The sequence below is a fragment of the Elephas maximus genome, chromosome 16, assembly GCF_024166365.1.
Source record: "Elephas maximus indicus isolate mEleMax1 chromosome 16, mEleMax1 primary haplotype, whole genome shotgun sequence".
In the NCBI taxonomy this organism is placed as follows: domain Eukaryota; kingdom Metazoa; phylum Chordata; class Mammalia; order Proboscidea; family Elephantidae; genus Elephas; species Elephas maximus.
In genome coordinates this window covers 466,799-479,903 of record NC_064834.1, presented here as the reverse complement: position 1 = coordinate 479,903, position 13,105 = coordinate 466,799, and positions in this window count along the sequence as shown.

The following is a 13,105-nucleotide window of genomic DNA, read 5'->3' as shown; positions in this document are numbered from 1 at the left end:
ACAAAATGACTTCAGTTTTAAAATAAATCATTAGTCCTCCAGAGTCTCTGCACATAGGTCCCCATGGGTGGGAACAGAGAACAAGCCTTCCTGTTCAGGATGCTTCAGAGGTGAAAGGACTCAGATGTAATTTGAAGATCTGCAATTTGGAGAAAGTTGCTTGAGGATGAAGGTGATGATCTCATAGGCAGCCACAGTCCAGAGCTTCACCACTGCCCTTCCCAACAGGTGTTCCCACAAGGCACTGAATAAACCTGACCCTTCTCCAGTGAACAGGCTGAATCCCCCACAAGGCCACAGTGGAGGCAATGTCTGTCCTCTTTCAAGTGTGCCCCTGTGGACCCCCAAAAAGCCCGTGTTTGCTAGTGCTGCCATAATGGAAATACCACAAATGTGTGGCTTTAAAGAAGAGAAATTTATTTTCTCACAGTTCAGAAGACTAGAAGTCTGAATTCAGGGCATGGCTTTAGGGGGAGGCCCTTCCTTGTCTATTTCAGCAATTCTTGATGTTTCTGGGCTTGTAGATGCGTCTGTCTTCCTTCACCTATCTCCCTCTTGCCTCTGGGTGTGTCTCTGTATCTATTTTGGTCTGTTTAAAACCGAGAAGTGGTTAGGTTTAGGACCCACCCTACTCTGGTAGGACTTCAGTTATGGATTGAATTGTGTCAACCAAAAATACGTGTTGTAAATCCTAATCCCTATACTTGTGCTTGTAATCCTATTTGGGACTAGGGTTTTATGTTATATTAATGAGGCAAGATAAATGTAGGATGTGTCTTAAATCAGTCTCATTTGAGATATAAAAGAGCAGATTATGCAAGCAGCAAAAAAGCACAAACAGGAAATCAGATGCCACATCACATGAGATCTCCAAGAAATTAAGAAACAGAAGCTGAAAACAGACAAGGACCTTCCCCCAGAGCCAAGAGAGAAAGCCTTTCCCTAGATCTGGTGCCCTGAGTTTGGACTTCTAGTCTCCCAAACTGTAAGATACTTAATTTCTGCTTGTTAAAGCCACCCACTATTGGTATTTCTGTTATAGTAGCACCAGTAACTAAGACAATCTCATTAACATAAGAAAACCCCTATTTTCAAACAGAGTCCTATTTAGAGGCACAGGGGTTAGGATTCCAATATACATTTTGGGGATATACAATTCAAACAATAATAACGTGTCTTTTTTAGGCTGAATGCTCTAGAGAGGCAAAATCAGTGAAGTGTATATATACATATTTTTTGTTGTTAGGTGCCATTGAGTCAGTTCCAACTCAAACCAACTCTATGCAAAACAGAATGAAATGCTACCCAGTCCCACGCCATCCCCACAATCATTATGCTTGAGCCCATTGTTGCAGCCACTGTGTCAATCCATCTCTTAAGGGTCTTCCTCTTTTTCGTATTTTGAGTGCCTTCCAACCTGAGGGGCTCATCTTCTGGTACTATATCAGCAATGTTCCACTGCTATTCATAAGGTTTTCACTGGTTAATTTCTTTCAGAAGTAGACCACCAGGTCCTTTTTCCTAGTCTGTCTTAGTCCGGAAGCTCAGCTGAAACCTGTCCACCATGGGTGACCTTGCTGGTATTTGAATACCAGTGGCATAGCTTCCAGCATCACAGCAACACACAAGCCACCACAGTACAACAAACGAACAGATGTGGGCGGATGTATGTGTGTGTGTGTGTGTATATATATATACATATACACTCACATTTTTATATATACACATATACACACAGAGATATACATATATATACATAGAGAGAGAGATTTATCTCAAGGAAATGGTTCATGCAGTTGTAGAGGCTGCCGAGGCCCAAATCCAAGGGTCAGTCATTAGTCTGGAGGCTTCTGACTCAAGTAGCTGCAGGAGTTAGTGAAACCAAGATCAGGAAGCAATATGGCAGGCTGCTAGCTCAAAATCTAAGAAGCAGAGGTCATATGATGACAAGCCAAATACAGGATCCAGAACAAGCAAGTGAGCTTTGCAAGAACTTTCATATATATTGGGTGCAGGTCATGCTCCCGAGGAAACACCCCTTACAACTGATTGACTGATCACATCAGCTCACATTATGGAGGTGATTACACTATATATTACTTATAGGAGATCACAAAATGGAGCATAATTACATCAGACTACAAAATGGAGAATAATTACATCAAGTATATATATATATGCACGTCACTGCTTTTGCTTCTCTAGAGAACCCATCCTAAGTCAGGACACACAGAGAATATGGTGGCATGGATAGGAAGCAAAAATTTTGCTAGTTAGGCTGTGGGGACTATGGTCTTGGGGAACATTTAGCTCAGTTGGCATAGCATAATTTATAAAGACACTGTTCTACAGTCTACTTTGGTGAGTAGTGTCTGGAGTCTTAAAAGCATGTAAGATACTCCACTGGTCTTACCCCATAGGGAGCAAAGGAGAATGAAGAAAACTAAAGACACGAGGGAAAGATTAGTCCAAAAGACTAATGGACCACTAGTACCACAGCCTCCACCAGACTGCGTCCAGCACAACTAGATGGTGCCCGGCTACTACCACTGACTGCTCTGACAGGGATCACAACAGAGGTCCTGGACAGACCTGGAAAAAAATGTAGAACAAAATTCTAACTCACAGAAAAAAATCAGACTTACTGAACTGACAGAGACTGGAGAAACCCAGAGAATATAGCCCTTGGATACCCTTTTTGCTCAGTAATTAAGTCACTCCTGAGGTTCACCCTTCAGCCAAAGATTAGACAGGCCTATAACACAAAATGAGACAAAAGAGGGGGGGAGGGAGGGAGAGAGGGAGGGTGGGAGAGGATTTTTTACTGATTAATTAGTAGATAAGAACTGCTTTAGGTGAAGGGAAGGACAATACTCAATACATGGACGGTCAGCTCAACTGGACTGGACCAAAAGCAAAGAAGTTTCTGGGATAAACTGAATGCTTCAAAAGTCAGCGGAGCAAGGGCGGGGGTTTGGGGACCATGGTTTAAGGGGACTTCTAAGTCAATTGGCAAAATAATTCTATTATGAAAACATTCTGCATCCCACTTTGAAATGTGGCGTCTGGGGTCTTAAATGCTAACAAGTGGCCAACTAAGATGCATCATTTGGTCTCAACCCACCTGGATCAAAGGAGAATGAAGAACACCAAGGTCACACGACAACTAAGAGCCCAAGAGACAGAAAAGGCCACATGAACCAGAGACCTACATCATCCTGAGACCAGAAGAACTAGTTGGTGCCCGGCCACAACCGATGACTGCCCTGACAGGGAGCACAACAGAGAACCCCTGAGGGAGCAGGAGATCAGTGGGATGCAGACCCCAAATTCTCATAAAAAGACCAGACTTAATGGTCTGACTGAGACTAGAGGAATCCCGGTGGTCATGGTCCCCAAACCTTCTGTTGGCACAGGACAGGAACCATTCCCGAAGACAACTTATCAGACATGAAAGGGACTGGACAGTGGGGAGGAGAGAGATGCTGATGAAGAGTGAGCTAATTATATCAGGTGGACACTTGAGACTGTGTTGGCATCTCCTGTCTGGAGGGGGAATGGGAGGATAGAGAGATTTGGAAGCTGGCAAAATTGTCACGAAAGGAGAGACTGGAAGGGCTGACTCATTAGGGGGAGAGCAAGTCGGAGTACGGAGTAAGATGTACATAAACTTATATGTGACAGTCTGACTTGATTTGTAAACGTTCACTTGAAGCTCAATAAAAGTTAATAAAAAAAATGAGACTAAAAGGCCACACCATCCCAGGGACAAGGACTAGAAGGCAGGAGGGGACATGAAAGCTGGTAATACAGAACCCAAGGTCAAGAAAGGAGACTGTTGACATGTCGTGGGGTTGGTAAGCAATGTTACAAAATAATGTGTACTAATTGTTGAATGAGAAGCTCCTTTGTTCTGTAAACCTTCTAAAGTACAATAATTTTTTTTTTTTTTTTTGCCAGTTGGTCACTAGGGGTAATAGTAAATGATGCCATTCCCGTTTCTACTCCTTGGTCACTGGATCCATGAATTCTGGCTATGGGAGAAACAGCACCATATACTGGATGCTGGTTTAGAGCATATACAGCTTTTCCTGGGGAACACTGCCCAAACTTACAAAGTATTGCCACCTAGCAGGTGCCATAATTGTGCTTTTAGAAGGCCGCCCATCCTTCTATCAAGCCAGCTACTTAGGATCATGGGGTACACTGTCGCACTTCATTTGCTGTAAAGTGATTCCCTTGATCCAAGGCAATCCTGTATGGGATAAAATGAAGGAGGATGAGGCATTCTATAAGTCCACAAATGGTGGTTTTGACAGAAGCATAGCATGCATGGAAGGCAAATCTGTATCCACAGTGTCTATCCCAGTGAGGAAAATAAAAAAATAAAATGAAATAAAAAAAACGCTGCCCTTTCCATGATGAAAGTGGTCCAATGTAATCAACTTGCCACCAGGTTGTTGACTGATTATCTTGAGGAATGGTGCCATATCAAGGACTCAGTGCTGGTCTCTGCTGCTGGCAGATTGGACGCTCAGCCCTGGCTGTAACCAAGTTGGCCTTGGTGAGTTGAAGTCCATGTTGCTGAGCCCATACATAACCTCCATCCATGCCACCATGGCCTCTTTGTTCATGAGCCCATTGGGCAATGACAGAAGTGCTTAGGTAAACAGGATGCTAGTTTCCACAGAACATGTCATCCTATCCACTTGGTTGTTTAAGTCCTCCTCTGCTGAGTTCACCCTTTGGTGAGAATTCACATGAGACACAAGTATCTTCATTTCTATGGCCTTTCAGAGAGATCTATCCACATACCTCTTCCTCATACCTGCTTATCACCAATTTTCCAATCATGTTCCTTCCAAGTCCCTGATCATCCAGCCAAACCATTGGCCACAGCCCTTGAATCTGTATATAATCATACATCTGGCTGTTTCTCCTTCAAAACAAAATGAGATACCCATTTCCCTGCTCACAGTTCTGCCCATTGGGAGGATTTCCCTTCACCACTGTTCTTCAGGGAGGTCCCAGATAGAGGCTCCTGTGCTGCTACTGTCCAATTTCAAGTGGTGCCTGCATATTGCACAGAACCATCTGTAAACCAGGCATGAGTTTTCTCTTCCTCGGTCAACTAATCATAAGGAAGTCTCCATGAGACAATAGGTGCAGACTGGGATAGGGCAGGAAATGTGACAGAAGTGGAGACAATGGGCATTTTAGCCACTTCCTCATACAACTTACTTGTGCCTTCAGATCCTCTCAAGTCTGATCTTGTATATATCACTTCTGTGTAATGATGGAGTGCTGCTGTGCATGTCCGATTTTGCGACTCTCTGGGTCAGACAACACCCAGTTCATGATGGGCAGCTCAGGCCACATGGTGGCTTAGTGGCCCATGGTTAAGCATTCAGTCTCTAGTAAGGCCTAGTAACAAGCCAAAGCTGTTTCTCAAAAGGAGAGTAGTTAGCTGCAAAGGATGGCAGGGCTTTGCTCCAAAATCCAAAGGGTCTGCTCTGTGATTCACCAATAGGGACCTTCCAAAGGCTCCAAACAGCATCTCTACCTGCCACTGATGCCTCAAGCACCATTGGATAAGCCAGATCATATGGTCCAAGTGGCAGAGGAGCTTGCACAGCAGCGTGAACCTGCTGCAGAGGCCTTCTGTTGTTCTCGGCCCTACACAAAACTAGCGGCTTTTCGAGTCATGATAAATAGGCTGGAGTAGCATACCCAAATGAAGGATATGTTGCCTCCAAATTTCAAAGAGGATTTTGTTTTGCCTCCTTTTTAGTTGTGGGAGGAGCCAGATATAATAACTTACTTTCACTTTAGAAGGACTACCTTGACATGCCTCACACCACTGGATCCCTAGAAATTTAATTTCACTGAGGTGGAAGGCCCCTGAATTTTGGTGGGATTAATTTCCCACCCTATAGCATGCATGGAAGCCCTGGTAGCATAGTGGTTAAGAGCTATGGCTGCTAACCAAACGGTCGGCAGTTTGAATCCACCAGGTGCTCCTTGGAAAGTCTATGGAGCAGTTCTACTCTGTTCTATAGGTTTTCTATGAGTCAGAATCTAATATTTTACCAGTAAATCTATAGTCATTTATACTTCTTCCTTACTAGGTCCAATCATCATAATGTCATCAATGTAATGGATCAATGTGATGTCTTGTGGAAAGGAAAGGTGATCAAGTTCACTGTGGACTAAATTACGACACAGGGCTGGAGAGTTAATTTACCTCGAGGTAGGAGAGTGAAGGTATATTGTTGGCCTTGACAGCTGAAGGCAAACTGCTTCTGGCATTTCTTCAAAACTGGAATCAAGAAAGAAGCACTGGCCAGATCAATAACTGCACACCAGGTATCAGGAGATGTATTAATTTGCTGAAACAATGAAACCACATCTGGAACAGCAGCTGCAATTGGAGTCACCACGTGTGTGATGGTTAAGAATGTGTGTCAACTTGGCTGGGACACGATTCTCAGTGTTTATATGTGATCACTCCCATGATAGAATCTGCTGTGAGTAGCGAATCAGTTGAAAGGGAGTTTCCTTGGGGGGTGTGGCCTGCACCCAAATATAAGCAGACTTTCTGGCTTTTCGCTTGCTTTGGACCCTGTGGCTGCCTCTGGTTCTTGGGTCTTGAGCTATCAGCTGATCTGCAGATCTTGGGATTCATCAATCTTCACAGCCTGTGAGTGGAACCTTGCTCACCAACCAGCTGATCTTGGGTTTTCCAGCCCCTGCAGCTACGTGAATGCAGCTAAGTGAATCAAACCTTGCGGTCTTGCCTGCCAATCTTGGGATCCTTTGATATTCACAGCCTGTGAGCAAGAACCCTGCTTTCCAACCTGCCAGTCTTGAGTTTGCCAGCCCCTGAGGCTGCATGAGTCAGGAGAAGCCTTTATCCTAACCCACGGACTTGGGACTTTCCAGCCTCTACTATATATATATTATATTAATTATATATTATATGTAAGCTTTACTGGTTTTGCTTCTCTAAAGAACCCGGCCTAAGATAACCTGGTTAAGTTTTTGATAATCCACTGTTATTCTCCAAGACCCATCTGTTTTTTTGCACAGGCCAAATAGGTGAGTTGAATGAGGATGTGGTGGGAATCACCACCCCTCCATCCTTCAAGCCCTTGAAGGTGGTGGTAATCTCTGCAATCCCTCCAGGAATGTGTTATTGCTTTTGGTTTACTATCTTCCTAAGTAGGAGCGGTTCTAATGGCTTCCACTTGGCCTTTCCTACCATAATAGTCCTTACTCCACATTTCAGGAATTTGATGTGGGGGTTCTGCCTGCTGCTGAATATGTCTATTCCAATTAGGCATTCTGTAACTGGGGAAATCACTGCAGGATGGATTCAGGGACCCACTGTGAGACAGACCAGAGCTAAAACTCCATCAATAGCCTGACCTCCATATACCCATACTCTAACTGGTGAGCCACAGTGATGTTTTGGGTCTCCTGGAACTGGTGTCAGTTTAGAGCCAGTATCCAGCAATACCCCAAAATTCTGATAATTTACTTTTCCCCAATGAACAATCACTCTCATAAAAGCCCATAGATCACTTTGGGAAAGGCTGGGAGAAAAATTAACCATATAAATTTTTGGCAGTGCAGTGGGGTACCTCCTCAAGGGGACCAGCCTCCCCTTCATTTAAGGGATTGTGCATCTGTAAACTGGCTCAAGTCTGGGAATTGATTGAGGGGCTATGACTCTCTATTCTGACAACTCAAGTTAGACTGCCATTGACTTGACCTAGAATTCTTCTGCTTGTACAGATCAATAAATATTTAATAGATTTTCCCATCTATTTCAGTCCTAGGGACACCACGACTAAGTATCCAATGCAGTAAGTCCATATGAGTTAGACTATTCTGATTATTTTTTTGACTCCACTGTCCATTATGGTAACCACACCCACCGTGTCTTTGTTGATTGAGTGCTGCCACTTGGACCCTACCACCAAGGGGTCCAATCAGCCCCATTGCAGTTAGGTGTCTTAATTCAGTTAGGGCAGTTCCCACTGTCAAATGTGATTTACATAAAACAGCAATCACAGAGGTCTTCAATGATACTGGAGCTCCCTTCACAAATTTGTTCCTCAACGTTGCAGTAAAAGCTGTGTGTCCCCTGGGCACTCCATGTGTGAGCCTGTGGTTGTAACCTGATTGACTCACTCAAACACGCGCATTTCCCTTAGGCTTTGGATACCTTCTTATACAGTAAACCAAGGCAGGTCTGGTAAGTCAATGTGATTCAGTGTAGGCCACTGTGGTATCCATGCTTCAGTAACCCAACAAAATAAACAATTAGATCCTTTCCTAGCTTCTCAAGCTGAAACACTGAATGAAGAATCTGTGCTTAGTGGGCCCGTGTCAATAAACTCAGACCAATACGACTTTATGTTGCTTGCACCATTATCCCACACCTTGAATAACAATTCCCACATATATTCCCCAGGTTTCTGTTTGTATATATTAGAAAAGTTGAGCAGTTCTTTTGGATTGTAATGTATCCCCTTCTGACTCACACTTTGAACTACACATTTTGAGGTTTTTCTAGGAGTTTAGTTATAGGTCTAGAAGCAAAAATGGATGGTGTGGATGGAACCTGGGAACATTCAGCAATGTCTTGTATGGCATCTACCTCAGGCAATGCCCCATACACTGCCCTCAGTGATATCTCAGATAAAGACTCTTCAGACACAAGTGGCCCAATCTCATCAGATGGGGGTGGAAAGGATAATGTTTTTACTAGGGAGAGTGGTTTCGCAGACAAAGATGTAGTGATCTCTTCAGATAGAAGTAAAAGGGTTGGTTCTGTTAGCAGGAGTAATTATATAGAATTTAGGGGTTCAGTGTCCTCAGCTTTCTGATTGTTGTTGTTGTTAGGTGCCATTGAGTCTGTTCCGACTCATAGCGACCCTATGCACAACAGAATGAAACACTGTCCGGTCCTGTGCCATCCTTACAATCGTTGTTATGCTTGAGCTCATTGTTGCAGCCACTGTGTGAATCCAACTCATTGAGGGTCTTCCTCTTTTCCGCTGACCCTGTACTCTGCCAAGCACGATGTCCTTCTCCAGGGACATGTCCAAAGTATGTAAGACGCAGTCTCACCATCCTTGCCTCTAAGGAGCGTTCTGGCCACACTTCTTCCAAGACAGATTTGTTCTTTCTTTTGGCAGTTCATGGTATATTCAATATTCTTCGCCAGCACCACAATTCAAAGGTGTCAACTCTTCTTTGGTCTTCCTTATTCATTGTTCAGCTTTCACATGCATATGATGTGACTGAAAATACCATGGCTTGGGTCAGGCGCACCTTAGTCTTCAAGGTGACATCTTTGCTCTTCAACACTTTGAAGAGGTCCTTTGCAGCAGATTTGCCCAATGCAATGCGTCTTTTGATTTCTTGACTGCTGCTTCCATGGCTGTTGATTGTGGATCCAAGTCAAATGAAATCCTTGACAACTTCAATCTTTTCTCCGTTTATCATGACGTTGCTCATTGGTCCAGTTGTGAGGATTTTTGTTTTCTTTATGTTGATGTGCAATCCATACTGAAGGCTGTGGTCTTTGATCTTCATTAGTAAGTGCTTCAAGTCCTCTTCACTTTCAGCAAGCAAGGTTGTGTCATCTGCATAATGCAGGCTGTTAATGAGTCTTCCTCTAATCCTGATGCCCCGTTCTTCTTCATATAGTCCAGCTTCTCGGATTATTTGTTCAGCGTACAGATTAAATGGGTATGGTGAAAGAATACAACCCTGACATACACCTTTCCTAACTTTAAACCAATCAGTATGCCCTTGTTCTGTCCAAACAACTGCCTCTTGATCTATGTAAAGGTTCTTCAAGAAATGTTCTGGAATTCGCATTCTTCAAGGTGTTATCCATAATTTGTTATGATCCACACAGTCGAATGCCTTTGCATAGTCAATAAAACACAGGTAAACATCCTTCTGGTATTCTCTGCTTTCAGCCAGGATCCATCTGACATCAGCAGTGATATCCCTGGTTCCACGTCCTCTTCTGAAACCAGCCTGAATTTCTGGCAGTTCCCTGTCGATATACTGCTGCAGCCATTTTTGAATGATCTTCAGCAAAATTTTGCTTGAGGGTGATATTAACGATATTGTTCTATCATTTCCACATGCGGTTGGATCACCTTTCTTGGGAATAGGCATAAACATGGATCTCTTCCAGTCAGTTGCCCAGGAAGCTGTCTTCCATATTTCTTGGCATAGACGAGTGAGCACCTCCAGTGCTGCATCTGTTTGTTGAAACATCTCGATTGATATTCCATCAATTCCTGGAGCCTTGTTTTTTGCCAATGCCTTCAGCTCAGCTTGGACTTCTTCCTTCAGTACCATCAGTTCCTGATCATATGCCACCTCTTGAAATGATTGAATATCGACCAATTCTTTTTGGTATAATGACTCTGTGTATTCGTTCCATCTTCTTTTTTTTTTTTTTTTTTTTTATAATAACTTTTATTAAGCTTCAAGTGAACGTTTACAAATCCAATCAGTCTGTCACATATAAGTTTACATACATCTCACTCCCTACTCCCACTTACTCTCCCCGTCTTGAGTCAGCCCTTTCAGTCTCTCCTTTCTTGACAATTTTGCCGGCTTCCCTCTCTCTCTATCCTCCCATCCCCCCTCCAGACAAGAGTTGCCAACACAATCTCAAGTGTACACCTGATATAATTAGCTCACTCTTCATCAGCGTCTCTCTCCCACCCGCTGACCAGTCCCTTTCATGTCTGATGAGTTGTCTTCAGGGATGGTTCCTGTCCTGTGTCAACAGAAGGTCTGGAGAGCATGGCCGCCGGGATTCCTCCAGTCTCAGTCAGACCATTAAGTTTGGTCTTCTTATGAGAATTTGGGGTCTGCATCCCACTGCTCTCCTGCTCCCTCAGGGGTCCTCTGCTGAGCTCCCTGTCAGGGCAGTCATCGATTGTGGCCGGGCACCAACTAGTTCTTCTGGTCTCAGGATGATGTAGGTCTCTTGTTCATGTGGCCCTTTCTGTCTCTTGGGCTCTTAGTTGTCATGTGGGCTTGGTGTTCTTCATTTTCCTTTGCTCCAGGTGGGTTGAGACCAATTGCTGCATCTTAGATGGCTGCTTGTTAGCATTTAAGACCCCAGACGCCACATTTCAAAGTGGGATGCAGAATGATTTCATAATAGAATTATTTTGCCAATTGACTTAGAAGTCCCCGCAAACCATGTTCCCCAGACCCCCGCGCTTGCTCTGCTGAGCTTTGAAGCATTCATTTTATCCCGGAAACTTCTTTGCTTTTGGTCCAGTCCAATTGAGCTGACCTTCCATGTATTGAGTGTTGTCTTTCCCTTCACCTAAAGCAGTTCTTATCTACTGATTAATCAATAAAAAAAACCCTCTCCCACCCTCCCTCCCTCCCCCCTCGTAACCACAAAAGTATGTGTTCTTCTCAGGTTTACTATTTCTCAAGATCTTATAATAGTGGTCTTATACAGTATTTGTCCTTTTGCCTCTGACTCATTTCGCTCAGCATAATGCCTTCCAGGTTCCTCCATGTTATGAAATGTTTCAGAGATTCGTCACTGTTCTTTATCAATGCGTAGTATTCCATTGTGTGAATATACCACAATTTATTTACCCATTCATCCGTTGATGGACACCTTGGTTGCTTCCAACTTTTTGCTATTGTAAACAGAGCTGCAATAAACATGGGTGTGCATATATCTGTTTGTATGAAGGCTCTTGTATCTCTAGGGTATATTCCGAGGAGTGGGATTTCTGGGTTGTATGGTAGTTCTATTTCTAACTGTTTAAGATAACGCCAGATAGATTTCCAAAGTGGTTGTACCATTTTACATTCCCACCAGCAGTGTATGAGAGTTCCAATCTCTCCGCAGCCTCTCCAACATTTATTATTTTGTGTTTTTTGGATTAATGCCAGCCTTGCTGGTGTGAGATGGAATCTCATCGTAGTTTTAATTTGCATTTCTCTAATGGCTAATGATCGAGAGCATTTTCTCATGTATCTGTTGGCTGCCTGAATATCTTCTTTAGAGAAATGTGTGTTCATATCCTTTGCCCACTTCTTGATTGGGTTGTTTGTCTTTTTGTGGTTGAGTTTTGACAGAATCATGTAGATTTTAGAGATCAGGCGCTGGTCGGAGATGTCATAGCTGAAAATTCTTTCCCAATCTGTAGGTGGTCTTTTTACTCTTTTGGTGAAGTCTTTAGATGAGCATAGGTGTTTGATTTTTAGGAGCTCCCAGTTATCGGGTTTCTCTTCATCATTTTTGGTAATGTTTTGTATTCTGTTTATACCTTGTATTAGGGCTCCTAGGGTTGTCCCAATTTTTTCTTCCATGATCTTTATCGTTTTAGTCTTTATGTTTAGGTCTTTGATCCACTTGGAGTTAGTTTTTGTGCATGGTGTGAGGTATGGGTCCTGTTTCATTTTTTTGCAAATGGATATCCAGTTATGCCAGCACCATTTGTTAAAAAGGCTGTCTTTTCCCCAGTTAATTGACACTGGTCCTTTGTCAAATATCAGCTGCTCATACGTGGATGGATCTATGTCTGGGTTCTCAATTCTGTTCCATTGGTCTATGTGTCTGTTGTTGTACCAATACCAGGCTGTTTTGACTACTGTGGCTGTATAATAGGTTCTGAAGTCAGGTAAGGTGAGGCCTCCCACTTTCTTCTTCTTTTTCAGTAGTGCTTTGCTTATCCAGGGCTTCTTTCCCTTCCATATGAAATTGGTGATTTGTTTCTCTATCCCCTTAAAATATGACATTGGAATTTGGATCGGAAGTGCGTTAAATGTATAGATGGCTTTTGGTAGAATAGACATTTTTACTATGTTAAGTCTTCCTATCCATGAGCAAGGTATGTTTTTCCACTTAAGTATGTCCTTTTGAATTTCTTGTAGTAGAGCTTTGTAGTTTTCTTTGTATAGGTCTTTTACATCCTTGGTAAGATTTATTCCTAAGTATCTTATCTTCTTGGGGGCTACCGTGAATGGTATTGATTTGGTTATTTCCTCTTCGGTGTTCTTTTTGTTGATGTAGAGGAATCCAAGTGATTTT